General features: G+C 42.1%; 1 protein-coding gene across 3 annotated transcripts in view; it reads right to left on the reverse strand.

Moving 5' to 3' along the window:
- Positions 1-4031: 4031 nt before the first annotated feature.
- Positions 4032-15127, reverse strand: part of cd276 (CD276 molecule) — an 80041-nt gene continuing 68945 nt past the window's right edge. For all 3 annotated transcript variants that reach the window (XR_013487964.1, XR_013487965.1, XM_078161155.1), the window contains one exon: positions 4032-4913. The gene's annotated coding sequence lies outside the window, so the exon portion shown is untranslated. The remainder of the gene's footprint in view (positions 4914-15127) is intronic.

Raw genomic sequence — 15127 nt, forward strand, 5'->3', positions numbered from 1 at the left:
ACAAACCCAGCAGATCGTAAAAATGATGCAAGGATGCTCACAGTGAGCAGAATTCGTAGTAAGTGTTTACACACCGCGCTTACACCCAGAGTTAACTGACTACTGGCCATAGCCCAAGCTATTTACATGCACCTTGATAACTTGTGATGGAGTATCCCACGATTCCATGAATAAACCAATTACACAGTGGTCTTCAATCCTGGTCCTGGTTTTCTTTACTACCGTCTACTTAATTGCATCCACTTGCTGTCCCTGGTGTGAATCAGTCCCTGATTAGACCGCTAGAATGAAACCGACAGAGCTCTGGATGCAGAGTGCCTTGGACTGAGAGCCGCTGACCTCAGGTGTCCCATCCCAGACAGAACATGGGCCACTAGCTGCCAGCTGCCTCCTCTCTATTTGACTGAAGTTACTTTTAATAGAGGAGAAAAAAATAGTGAAAGGATGTAAGTAGTGTACATGCTTACACTGAAGTATCTGCTAAAGAAAAGGGGGGGTGGGGGGGGGGGGGTAAAAGAGGATATTTACGAAAGAGCACACTAAGCATTTACTGTGTACTAAAATTTAAGGAGCACATCTGGCCCCATTTCAGTGACTACTTTACTGGGACCTCATGTTCAAATCAAGTCAAATGCAGGGTAGCAGAAGTGCTAATATAAATCTACAGCGTGATTGGGCCGCAGTCTGAGCCAGAGTATGTGAGCTATGGAGAGCTTTCTAAAAAAAAGGAGCACTGGTGTTCTCTCACTCCAAGATACTGTTTCACCCCGTCTGCACTGATAGAAATTTTTTTGCATCACTTTATATGAGTGAATTTGACTGAGAGTGAGTTTTTTAAGCCACAAATAACCATCTGAAGTGTTCCCAAATCATGAAGTGTGTCTATACATGTGGCAGTTTTGATCAATACCTATCAGGAACTCTACTTGTTTTACTTCTGGCTCCTGTCTCTGTACATTCAGTAGTCATTGTCACATAAACACCACACTAACACATTACCTGCTTTTAAGAGTGAGTTTGAATCCAAGACAAGTTAATGTGTAAAAATGTTCCCTTATGTGTGTGACGAGGGCTGAGGCTTGGCTGTGGGGCAACTCCAAATCCTGCCAAGTGTTTTATTTTGATAGATAAACAAAGATGTGACATTAACATCTTAAACATTTATCCCCTTGTGCCCAGGTCCGTGAGAGGTGGCATTAAGTGTGATTAATTATGCATGTGAAGTAAGTTAAGTGGAGAAGTGCAGTTGGCAGGTGAAGTCAACTGATAGCAGGCTCGTGCTGCATGCTGTCACATATTTAAGCAAATCTCAACTGAATTTGTGAGTACGATATGTGCTCACTGTCCCTTATGCTGGAGCATGCTGATGTACATTTGACTATATAGAGCTGCTGTGCTGCATTACACTGGGAACGTTTCTAATTTAGAGGAATAAGGTCTGTCTTAATACCGTAGTCACGTGCATATATGTACATATACAGTATCTCACATAAGTGAGTACACCCCTCCCATTTTTGCAAATATTTCATTATATCTTTTCATGGGACAACACTATAGAAATGGCACTTTGATATAACTTAAAGCAGTCAGTGTACAGCTTGTATAGTAGTATAGATTTACCTTCCTCTGAAAATGACTCAAAACACAGCCATCAACATCTAAACAGCTGGCAACATAAGTGAGTACACCCCACAGTGAACATGTCCAAATTGTGCCTAAAGTGTCAATATTTTGTGTGCCAACCATTATTATCTAGCACTGCCTTAACCCTTTTGGGCATGGAATTCACCAGAGCTCACAGGTTGCTTCAGGAATCCTCTCCCACTCCTCCATGATGACATCATGGAGCAGATGGATGTGAAGACACCTTGCGCTCCTCCACCTTCAGCTTGAGGATGGCCCACAGGTGCACAGGTGAGCTTAGGGCTGGATACATACTTGGCAGTCCATCACCTTCACCTTCAGCTTCGTCAGCAAGGCAGTTGTCATCTACTATGTGTGTTTTGGGTCATTATCATGTTGGAAAACTGCACTGCGGCTCAGTTTCTGAAGGGGGGCGATCATGCTCTGCTTGGAATTCATGTTTCCCTAAATGAACCAAGCTCCCCAGATCCGGCAGCACTCATGCAGCCCCAAACCATGATGCTGCCACCACTATACTTGACTGTAGGCAAGGGACAGTTGTCTTGGTGCTCTTCACCAAGGTGCCACACATGCTGAGGAAGGTAAATCTAAGCTGTACACTGACTACTTTAAGTTATATCAAAGTGTCATTTCTATAGTGTTGTCCCATGAAAAGATATAATGAAATATTTGCAAAAATGGGAGGGGTGTACTCACTTATGTGAGATACTGGAGGTATCAGTTGCTGGTGGCAGTAGCTCAGTCCGTAGGGACTTGTGTTGGGAACTGTCACCATCCCATCCGGACCAAATATGGAGCATGGACTGGTAGCTTGAGGGGTGCCAGTTCGCCTCCTGGGCACTCCTGAGGTGCCCTTGAGCAAGACACTGAATCCCCAACTGCTTGAGGCGCCTGTCCATGGGCAGCCCGCTCGGTTTGACATCTCTACCCTTAATACATGTATAGAAAAAATTGAATTTCACCTCAGGAATTTATAAAGTATATTTTCTTCTTTTTCTTCTGCTCTTTCCTCCTTACCATTCTTGCAATGCAGCGATAAAGCACTGGCACAAATACACTGTGAGCAATGGGTGACAAAATGCAAACCAAAATTCAGCCAAATCACATCTGTAAATTTAAAAGTTTGTCTTTTCAGTAAGACATCTCAACGTTTCCCTTCAGTTAAAAGTTGAATTTTTAACTTTATCAACATGTTTGTCTCACATTCATCTTCTCTATAGTGACAACATATTCATGATCTATATTTTCCCTTTGATTGCCAATTGATGGTCACTTATTTTAATGTAGTTTGATGTCAATGTAATTTGGAATAAAGGATTGTGAAAGGCTTGACAGACTTCCAAATAATTGAGGGCTTGGCATTGGGTTCTTTTGTCTTATAAGAATTATTATATTTTTAATTTCTGAGATGTACATTGAGCAGTGAGCTGCCGTTTCATCACAGTTCCTTCAGTTTGACTTTGGTTTTCTTTTCTTTTCCCCGACTTTTATATTTTATTTTGCTTCCAAGAACTCATTTTTCACATCTCCGAAATCCCAAATTTCCACTAGCCCCGTGTCCCTTCTTCCTACAATGTAAGATTTAGAAGTCTTTGCAGACATTTCAGTTTTTGAGGACCACTGGCTCCAGCGCTCACAGTCAGAAGAAAATGTCTTCAAGACTGGCATTTTCTTCCTTAAATCCCATGACATTTTTTCCAGTCCCTGAATGAGAGAATGAGCGCTTCTCAGAGAGGGGCCAACCAAATAAACCCCTCTTTGGGCCTGGAGCCACTAATCTGTAATTTAATTTCAGGCGGGTGTCTGGGCCATGAGGACACACAGCAAGGTCAAGGGCTACTGTACAGAGAGATCTGCGCATTTGGACTCAGCCTGGGGTTTGATCAACAGTCTCATCCAGCTTAGGAAGAGGACACAGTATGTGCGCGTGCTCCTGTGCATGTGTGTGCCGGTGAGGTATTTCTGCACTACTTACACAAGTCAGACTTGATGCAAGGTAGCCGTTTCGCGTATGACAGCAACAAACAATCACGGGGAAAATCCATTATTCAAAACAAGTAAAATGTTTGGGATGACTGAGCATCTGCAAACAGAGAGGGATTAGCCCTAAAATAGGACTGCGTCTAGCGGGGAACAATTCAACATGTCAGTGTTGATCTGCATGTAAATGAAATATTTGTATTACTTTGACCATAATTCATGTTTTACTCATTATGTAAAAGAGTCTAGTCGGCAGATAAATCAACTAATGGAAAAGTGGAAGGATGAATTTGAGCAGCATGGCTAATCCTGTGGGTGAAGAAATGTCTGTAATAAACTCGACCTTGTTCTGCCTGAACGAGCACAAAGTGGCCCCGGAAATGGGACCAATAATTACCAATGGCCAGGCAGTTTCACCATGTCTCTTTAATGTAAATAGGCACTGGGTTATCTGACACAAATGGCTTTGGCATTCATACATGGACATATGGCACAGGGACTTACTCAAGTACCTAAAAAAATGCAATAAAACAACTGGTACAGCCCCGAGTCTGGAGGAGATAAAACATTGCACCCCAGCAGGAGAAAGTAGCTGAGATAGTGTGTGTTCATTAAAAACAATTTCTTACATATAAGGCTGTCAGGTCAGTGAGAAAATCAGGGTGTATCCCATGCACCATTTGCAGTTTGTTGGAGCTTAGCTGGCATTCAATTTCAATTCCCTCAAGTTACTGAATATAGGAGAGCGGCACACACTGACAGGTACAAGTTACTCCAGCGACAGACGCTAATTAGCAAGTGCAGGAGTAATGGGAGAGCCAAGCTCTCTCTCTGGCAGAGAGACAGTGATGGCAACTGAGGCAGGGTCATCTCTTTAAGTGTCTCACTTCCTATTAGACAGGAGATCTCTGGCACATGCCCCATCACAACCCATACAGAGTGATGTCAGCGACAGAGAAAGGATCCTGTCACATCCTGTAGTTTTCAAACAGAGCTTCTCTTTTGCATACTGCACGGAACCACCGGCTCAACTGCGTTCACTCACCGCCGCCGCCCTCCACTGACAGAAAAAGGGAGGTGAGGGCAATAGAAAATAATGGCACATGATGTGTTTGTGTTTTGATGGAAACTCGAGGGAAAGTCTTAGAAAGAAGATGATGGACTCATCTTCTGCTCAGTGAGGCTTTGACATTCTGTAGGGGACGCTGGAAATAGTCTCCAAGTTGATGGATAGGTGGAGTGGGATTACCCGCCAGACTCATCTCCTACCCGCCGTCTGGCCCCGACTCCTGGAAAAAGACACAAAAACACAATGCGTATAATGTCAGGCTGTTCACCGTGGGAGAGGTTATTACGCTTTGAAAAATAATGTAACACTGCAGGCTGGTCACAGTAACCAACAGCTAACCCAATAACTAAAGCAAGCAAAGGCACTCCCACTGGTAGCATCTGCTCTGACAGGCAGATTACTAATAATTCCCCACCATTATTTTTATAAGTTATAGTGAAAAAAAGGAAGAAAACAACAGACAAAGTGAATTTGGCGTTATTAAATAAACAGTCACACCAAGAGGAAGCTGCGTTTCCAAGGATGCTGCAACCTTCAAGTCTGTCTCCATCTTCACATCCTCCTCTCTGTATCACAAGTGTCTCTGTGAACTTCTAATGCTTCTCCTCACTCGTAGCCCCAGCGGACCACCCCACCGCTGGCACAGCGAAAGAAATTGTTCTCCCTGCATCATTAAACAGTTTGAATTAACTTGGGTGGAATTTAATTATGTCACACATGAAGCCCTCCTACTTGAAGCTTTTAAAAGCAATATAGTTGGCTATATGCTTGGAGGTTTGGCTTTTAGATACATTATTCAAGTCAGTCAGCTATATCTGCACACAACTGGACTTCTAAATGAAGACAGTGGACCTGCTCAACAGGGCAGATCTCTTCATTTGTGTTTCCTGGTCAGATATACAACATAAATACCCAGAGAGGAGCTAATAATCTGTGCAGTGGAGATTCTGCTCATGCTGTGTGTCCCATTTAGACTTCAGCAGTACTCCTGAGTCTACGTTTGATTTAGAAAAACTGTAAACCTGAACATCTCTGACTTATCACATGTATCCTCGTGTTTGAAGCACTCACTGTGTCTATCCTAATATTTCAACACAGGAAATAAAGAAAAGAAAAGTTCTGTTCGTGAGCTTCTCCTACCTCCTAATTGACACTCATTATCATGCCTTTATTACATTTTACACATGACAGGCTGGTGTGATGTGGATAAATCCTAAATGAAACCCTAAGGGCATTGCTAACAGCTTCAAAATGTCAAAGCCAAAACTGAAACAGTAATAAAGTCTGTCATTCTAAATGATAGGAGTCTTTGCAAATTGCGAAGCTCGCAGAAGAATATCTGTTTCGCAGAGCAGCGCTGCATCTGAGAGTGCAGCCTGGCTTCCATTTGCTCCCTGTCAGAGGGTAATCCGACTTGCCAACTTATCCATCACCCAAATGAACACAACACAATTTTTCACACGTGCATTTTTCTCATCAGATTCAAATACCCCAACATGCCTCCAGAGAGATCTAAGGATGTGCGTTTCAAAGAGGAGTCATGCTAGCAGTTGAGTCTGGAGGTCAGAGGTGAAATGAAAGACCTTTACTGAGACACTGGATGGACATCTGTAGCGCAGTGATTTAGAAACTTAAAAAACAACAGGAACAACCACCCTGAAACGACTTCTTTTTTTTTTCGGGGATTGTTAACAGAGGCAATCAAAAAGTAAACTCCAGCTTAAGTGTTTAACGAACAGCTTCTCTCTGTCTGAGAATCCAAAGCAGCCGCGGCAGGGCAGAACCACTCCTGCACTCCACCAACACCTGAGACACAAGCTGATGGACAGATTCATTTACAGCAGGTACACGAGATTGCACACTAATTTACTCGGCCTATAGGAGATTGTTCACGTGAAAGATACAGCGGGCACAGTGGATTCAATCTAATGAACCGCTGTAGATCCACACTGTGCCCATTTCTTTCCTCATTTACATTGAAATGTAAGTGCCATATTTCATTCTCCCTGTCTGTAACACCATCCTCCCCTCTGTCTTTTTATATTCATATACTTGTGGAACATCACACCTAAAAACAGAGCTTTTTGAAACAGACAGAAACAACAACAATCAGAGTAACTATCAAAGACAAACAGCAGGCGTGGGACTGTGAAAGTAAATGTTTGGGACTAACCTTGGAGAAGAATTCAGGATAATGAGGAAGCAGCTAAACCTTGGTGATACTTAAAGATCATTACCAGATGATCAAACACACCATGACAATTTCTCTGTGCAAGGATGGATAATTATACCACTCATAGAGGGGTACAAAGATCTGCTTTTATGGATGCATTTACATTTCAACAAATGCCTTACACGCTTCAATATACAGTCGAGCGCTGAAATGGAAATACGATCCCGTGGGAACTGCACAACACAAATAGTGGGGTGTGGGATATATCTAAATAGCAGTTAGTATCTTCGGTGTGTGAAGAGATATAAGAGTCTATTATTATTAGGCTTAACCATGCATCAAAGAACATACTCTTCACGTATTCTGTGTGGTGTAGGCCCTCCAAATATGCCATCCAATAAAGGTAAGCACTGCATTGTCTCTCCCTTCCTCCGGCCCCCTCTTTTTCAAACAAGCTGTGAAGTCAGTGATGTTAGAAATTTGACATTAGAAAGTCTGACATTAGGCCATCTGATTTGTAAAATGTTGCTGATGACATACAGTATCACAGAAAAATATCTGAAGGCTTTTAATAATGCTTATTTTCAGTTTATGTCTTCTGAAGATGGGTTATTAAAGCAAGAGTTTGACATTTTGGGAAATATTCTTTCTTGCCAAGACTTAGATGTGAAGATACATTTTGAGGGTATCAATCTTCTCATCTATCTCTCATCAAGGAAACGTATGAATGTTTTCATCCAAACCGTACTCTTTTAAATATTAGCTTTAACATTTCTTTAGACTGATACATTTCATTAGGGTTACATGTGTCTCATTTTCCCTGCAGGATCTGGCAGACAGTTACTTAAAGCCACAGCTGGTGACTTCTTTCAAAAAATCTTTTTGTCATATTTGCGGAAACTGTCACTACATCCACACAGTAGTACATGAGACAGTTAACCTCCTCCTACTGCTTCTAATGGCATTTGCTAGAGTCTATAACCAATCAGAGCCGAGGATTCTCTAAAGCAGCGTTCAGTCACCTCAGTTGCTGCTTGTAAACTGCTGTCAAACTGTCAAACTAGGCAGTGCTAAACAAATATGAATCAAGATTGTGTTACTGCTAGGGCCGCCCCCTTACAGTTGACCAAACGTTAGTTGACCAGAAAGGTAATTAGTCAGCAAAATTACATTGGTTACTTAGTCACCCAAAAAATATAGAAATAAATAAATAAACAAACGTGAATCTCTATGATAAGCTGCGCCTAAAAAATCTAAAAAATCATAAATCAAAACCTATAAGACTGGACCATGTGGCAATTTAATTTGAAAGGACAGACACAGGAAGTGGCCACGCTCAGCAGTCAGACAGGAGTCACGTTACAAACCAATCACAGCCGACAGATATCTTTCCCTTCTTCTGCAAATATTCAGTCTGTTACAAACACAGAAATGTTAATCATTTTAGTGCAGGGCTACCCAGAGCTTTACATCTGTCTAACGGACGATAGGCCTTCACACTTATAAACAGCGCCTGAAAGAAGATCAGCTCGGTATTCAGGATTTCAGGTAAATTCGATGCTTGTTAAGGTTGCTTAATAACCTCAAATGCAAGCTGCTGCCGCGCTCTTGAAAGATGGCACAAAAAGGCACAAGAGTAGCACCAAGAGTCTGACCTTGGGTTTTCCAGGCGGTTAAACACAGCCCCTAATTTACAGGGCTGGTACATGCGGTTATTACACAGGCTAGTTAATAACATGTCGGGCAGGAAATCCAAAGTGTGGGATCATTTTGAGAAAGTGAAGGACGAACCCAAGGTGATATGTAAACTCGTCTTCATTGGTCGACTCCAAACATGACGTATCATCTGAAACATGTAAGTAGCTACATGCCCATTAGCCACTTAGCACAATCATTACTGCTTTGCTGACAGTGCAATTAACGTGTGACGCGCACTTGTAAATAAAATATTGGCCTATATTAATGAAAGTTCATTAGTACGGTTTTGTTTTTCTCCAATGTAGCACATGTTAACAATGTTACTGATACTATTCTTTCTGAGACCTTGAACTCAAACCATTGTGTTGCCCTGCCCAAAATATATCATGTAATAATTAAAATAATATCGTAAACATGCCGGCGACTAGTCCACTAATGGCCCTAAATGTCGACTATTGGTCTACTAGTAAAATTCTTAGTCGGGGCAGCCCCAGTTACTGCATTACCTATTTCTTGCCTTAGTTGTTTTCAGAAACATATTGTAGTGAACTGTTTAGCTGTAAAATAAAATAGCTTGCACCAGCTGGTGGGCGGTGCTCTGTTACAGCTTGACTGTTTTCAAAATGGCAGCCGGGTCACAGACTCTCATTTTACAGCTAAACAATAAACTAAAATTTGTTTCTGAAAACAACTGAGGCAAGAAATAGGCAATGCCATGACAGAATCTTGATTCACATTTAATCAGCGCTACTGAGTTTGACATCTTGAACGCAATTCATGAGCCCTTACTGACATGATTGAGAGCTGCATTTGAGACTCCTTGTGCCATTAGAGGCATCAGGAGGAGGAACATGGTGTTTTTCACAGGTAATCTGTCTAATGTACTACTGTCAGGATATAGTGACAGTTTCAGCAAATATAACAAAAAGTTATTTTTATATAAGTTTTTAACAGAAAACGGTGTTGCAGAAACGTGTAGAAACCTCTGCAGGAGTAGTCCCTTTATGGGACTAGAAAAAAAAGGTGCAATCGTCTGCCTCAGTGATAATTCACATAGGTCACAGCGTGTGATAATAATCACTATAATGATGCTGCAATGCAGCAGCTCTCGCTACAGGCCCCTCCACTTTGTCCCAATAACAATAAGCCAGAGTGAGGTGTCTGACAGGTCATTCTGTTACCACTCCACTATTATTCCAAAACAGCAGCATACATCACACTCTAAAAATCTCACACCTTTATCAACTCTGTCTCAATGGTCGAGGAACCCCACCCTCGACCTCTCTCCAGAAGCAGCCTGCAGCCCCCCCGGTGTTAATTATAAGACTTTTTCCCCCGGAGCCTGGGCGGAACGTGAAAGTGCATTAATCTTGATTCTCCACTTCAGTCTAAAGGATCATTTGAAGAGACTCCTGTGGTAAGCCCCAAAGGCGAGGTGACTCAGTACCAGGAGAAAGGTAGAAGGAGTAAGAAACAAAGGAGTCACAGTTTATTCTGCGCTCATGCTGGGATGCCGTCTACCTCAAGAGACAAGTCAATCATTTACTCTAAACCACTTATATTCTGAGTATGTTAATCTGGATGGATACTAAGAGTCACACAGGGTGACATCACGCCAAGCGACCATCTTCTACCTGTGCTGTTCCCTGATGCAGCACCCTATAAGCTGAACTGAGCAGAGTTGCAATGGCTGAAGGACTGCGAAATGTCGATGAGTTCACATTCAGTCCCATTTCATTGCAAAATTTATCCTATTATAGGTATGCATATAAGTCGATGCTGCGCTTGTTACTTACTGTTTCATGATGTGAAAAAATTGTGTGGTACCCATTTTATAGCAATAAAGCCATTGCTGCCTGATGCACAATTACTGATACCCTACTGCGTCTGTACACCTTGTTGTTGCCAATGTCACAGACGGTAAAATGGAGAGATGGAGATGACACAATCAGGTAATTGCTTGAACCCCCCCCCAGAAAACAACTCGCATACAGCAACAGAAAAAAGCCATAAGTGATAAACATTGGTCTGAATACACAGGTCATTTGAAATCGTGTCCAAGCAGAGCTAATGAGAGTGAAATGATAATTTCTAACTGACTGACAGTTTGAATATTCACTAATGCACCACTAATTAGCTGCATGAGACACAATAAAACAATCGCTTCTGACGCTTTAGTTGAAAGAAAACTCTTTCGACAACATTCTCAAGTCGGTGTCATCGAGTGCATTTCAACAGCATCATTTCTGTGCGCTTGATTTTGAATGACTTGCTCTGCATGTTTGATCATGGTCCTCCTTATCTCATTAGTTAATCTGCTTCTCCAGTGATAAAAAAAAGACACTGAAGCACTTAGTTGGCATGCAGAGACGTGCACGTCTAAGCTCCCACTATTAGAACAACTTCTCCTTCAGTTTCACGACAATGTGTGCACACTTCAGAAAGTTACGCCTAAAAGTCATTTTGCCGTTCAATAAGCTACATGTTTACCATCTTCCAATCACAGCAGGGGGTGGGGGGGTGGGGGGGCGGGGCTGTTCAGTATTTAGGTTTGTGCCATCTGTAAACTCTCTTGAGCTGAACAGATTCTCTTTGATAGCTATCCTTTGTAAACAATAGGCTGGGATCCATTTGAAAATGCTACTTGTGACAAGACTAATTCAGGTTTTAAATCTATATGTGGCTGCCGAAAATGGAACATTTTAGAGAAAGCCTCAGATATCACCAAAACAGCAGGGGCTCTCAAATTTGACAACTGTTCAGAAAGAGTGTTTTGGTAGGCCGGGAAATTGACAGTGATCGGCCTGGGTGAGGGATGTTAAGTGACGCTAATATGTTTTGACAAGGGCCATGGCCTGGTGACCACACACAAAGCAAACCATGTCATCACCATGGAGCACTCAATTGCCCACGACAACATTGCAAAGCATACATCGGCTGCATTGACTCTGCTACAGGGTCCCAAGTGTGGCTGGGTGTGCCTGCCTCCTCATGTATGTGACACTGAATGGAATCACAGATTAGCATAGAAACTACAGAACCAGTGCAGCATTTTCTTTTTATATATTAGTTATCAATGTTTAATCTGATGTCCATACTTTGGTGCATAGAGTCTTATAAATAGCCTCAGAGAACAGACGTTTGTACGTGCAGATATTGTCTTTTTTCATTATTAGGATAATGACTCTCATTAAAGTAGAGGCAGTGCATTATTTTGCTTGTTACAGCCTTTTTCATGAAGCTCTTTTTATCAACTATACATTGAAGGTACATCTCAGCATCAGTGTCCCAGTTGTCTGTCTCCATGCATGCACCATTTGTGTGTGTTTTTCAACATCACCACACTGCTGATCTTGTATATGGTCTCTCATCTGCATTATGAGTAATCTATGGTAGTTAATTGAGCCCAGAGGCAGTTGGTTTCAATGAAGGCTCCTGTGCTTTTCTGGCAAAAACAGGAGAAAAAGAGCTCTCTGGAGAAGGCAGCTCTCTGTCGAGAGGCAAACAGAGCAGAACTCCTGCCGTGTTCATTAGCTGTCATTGATCAGCGATTCAGTTGCTGTGCAACTCTTACCACAGCTCACATATTACCAGTTTCATGTCCTAAGAATTAATATAAAGGTAAGAAAGTGGAGCCAGCACAGCGTTTTCCTCGTTATATTTTATTTTTCAGTGCACTTTTTTGATGTGAATGGATGTTTGCCAAGGTTCTCAACAGTATGCAGAGACTGCTACGCAGCACACTTGTCCATTCCACAGTTTTCTGATATCAATATGAGCTACTATATTCGGTTATTGGCTTCCCTCAGAGGCTATAATCGCTGCAGCCTATTCCATCACAGGAGATGTACTGTAGAATGAGGCTGCGAGGTATAAAAATGCTGATAAATGGCTGAGACAAAAGCATAAATAATGCAGAGATCAGAGATACTGGAATGGTGAGTCAAACTCCACTTCAAGACACCTCCCTGGAGAGTGTCCAACGTAAGTGTCCTGTCTGACATCATCAGTGTCTGCAGGGCCTCACCTGCCACATACAGCAGGGAGGAATTGAAGGAGCCCCCCTGTCTCTCCGAGTCCTTCACTTTTCTTGCCACCAACAAAAAATCAGATCATCAGAAATCTCACATCCCATCTTGCATCTGGCTGCAGCAGGCTTTTAAACTACATTTAGACAAGTTTTCTCCTTTCAGATTTCACTCCATTTTACCCCTTTTATCTCGTTCCCATCCTTTAAGAAAGTGCTCCCTATATGCAGCCTGTACTTATAAAACCATGACAGAGTAAACCCGGAGCTATTACTGCAAAAACGACTCTAACAACTAGATATATTCTTCAGAGTTTAAGTGAATATATAGGGGCGAATTAAATCAATATTTCACAACTCCACTGAAGGAACTGGGAAAGGGCTATTATGTAGCACTAATTGCACCTATAGGGCCTATCTTTAAAAAATGGAATCTCTCTCATTGGAATTCATCGAAAGTCGTCAGGTAGATGACCGGGATCGTCCGCGCTGCTCCTCATTTCACTCCTTTTTTTTTTTTATTCCCTTCATGTCTGCCTTTGAATATTTATTCTCCTCTCATTTGCAGCCATCTCTGTCTAGGCCAAGGTTCTGCGCAACTCCATTCCTTCTTGGCCCTTTTACCGTTAAAAGAACAAAAAAGACTTTTTAAAAAAAATTCTCACAGATAATGAACAAAGGTCTCGCAGTCCGATGCAGAATTTCACCTGGAAAGTTGTAAGGTTCCTCTAGACCATGATTCTTCATAGATATTACTCAGATGAGTCGGCTGTGTGATGTGACACATTAACACCAGTGCCCCAAGAACAATAACACTGATATTCAGCATTTTTTTCAAGTGCTGCTGGAACCAGCATTATTCACACACTGTGGTTATGCAACTGTCAGTGAGTGTCCTTCCACTGGCAAATGCAAAGAGGGAATTTCAAACTAAAACCATAACTTTGGGAAATAACCAGCTGACTCACTGAGTCTTCTGAAGCATCACATTAGCTTTGGCTGGAGTATATACTATGGAGAACAAGGACTGTGGATTTTGACCCACATTTATGGCCGTGGTTTTACTCGCTGAACACAGCTTCTTCTACTAACGTCCAAGTTTCCAGAGCCACAAAGTTGCCATAATGATCAGTATGTAGTATTTATGCTTCTGTAGCACACAGCAAGTCTGAGCCACTAACAACGGCAACAATCTACAAAATATTGAGTGTGCTGCAGATAGCTATTTACTGTTATCTGCGCTGGGCTGCCAGTAATGAAACAATAAAACTTTGAGTGGATGAACATAAGTCACGAATGAACACATGTATCGATAAGGCAAAGGTTTATGAAAACAAAGTGCCGCCTCACTCTAAAACGACTTAATTAAATGCAGGGCCTCGCTTTATTAAATAAGATATGCTGCACTCTGCATAAATGCATTAATCGATAGCAAAACTGCCACACAAATATTAGAATAATTGATCCAGGATGATTCAGCAGCAGAGAGGTCGAGGGGCTTGCAGGATATTACCTAGCAATAACAGTCTCGGTGAAGGTCAGTGGATACTACTGTAATGACAAATGTCCTCTCTTTGACTCCTACTGGCCAGACTTTATTTTGGCTAGTTACAGGAAATTACTTTCTGCACCTTCCATCATCTTCTACTCACTCTGCATGCTGCGGCTTTATGGCAATGACCAGTCAGGGTATAATGAAAACAGGCTGCGACTGTCCAACCTTGTAATAAAAAGTATTCACACAATTGACACCAAACCGCCGGTTATTAAAGTAAGAGTAAGAGGCACGGTGAAGAACAGATACAGTGTAGGTCCGTACTGTATGCTAATGTGAGATAGCAGTGAAGTGACTGTGACTCATACACAGCGGTGCGACTGAGCAGTATCATCCAGTTTAATTTTCTCGACCTCCTCCGCAATAGATGTATGCCCATACTGTATGCACACATGCACAGACAGGGACACCAAAAATACACTGTGTATTATATCTGCACTGCCTCTCAGATGCTGTTAAATGTAAGCATGCGAGGACTTCCAGTGCAGGTATCCCTCATTAGCAGAACACATTTCAAAGTGTCCTAAACAGCAGGAAATATTCAACAACTAACAGCTAAATTCATCTTAATATCTGACAAAATACAGAGCAGCTACACCATCCTGTTTTCACTCCAGCACTACAGTGAAAAAAAAAAAACTTCAATATCTGTCAAATCAAAATTGATGGAGTGCCCCGAAAATGTCTCTAAAAATATCTGCGTTCAACATCAAAACATCTTTGTGTCAACAAAAGGGAAAAATATTTTCTCCTCAGACAAAAAAAGCTTTGAACACAAAAATATCCTCTGCCCTCGTAACTCCTGTCCTTTGTTGGTAACAGCACTGATTTCCCAAAATAGCTCAGAGGTTTTGGGTTTTCCTGGCCTATAGAGCTCCATGTGCTGGGTCCAGGGAGGGATATAGTGTCTGACACTGGCTGGCCATGGTTGAGTGAACATGGGGCCAGTGGGAGTGTCCCGTTCCTCTCCCCGAGGGCCAC

The sequence above is a fragment of the Epinephelus lanceolatus genome, chromosome 2 (genome assembly GCF_041903045.1).
Source record: "Epinephelus lanceolatus isolate andai-2023 chromosome 2, ASM4190304v1, whole genome shotgun sequence".
Lineage (NCBI taxonomy): Eukaryota > Metazoa > Chordata > Actinopteri > Perciformes > Serranidae > Epinephelus > Epinephelus lanceolatus.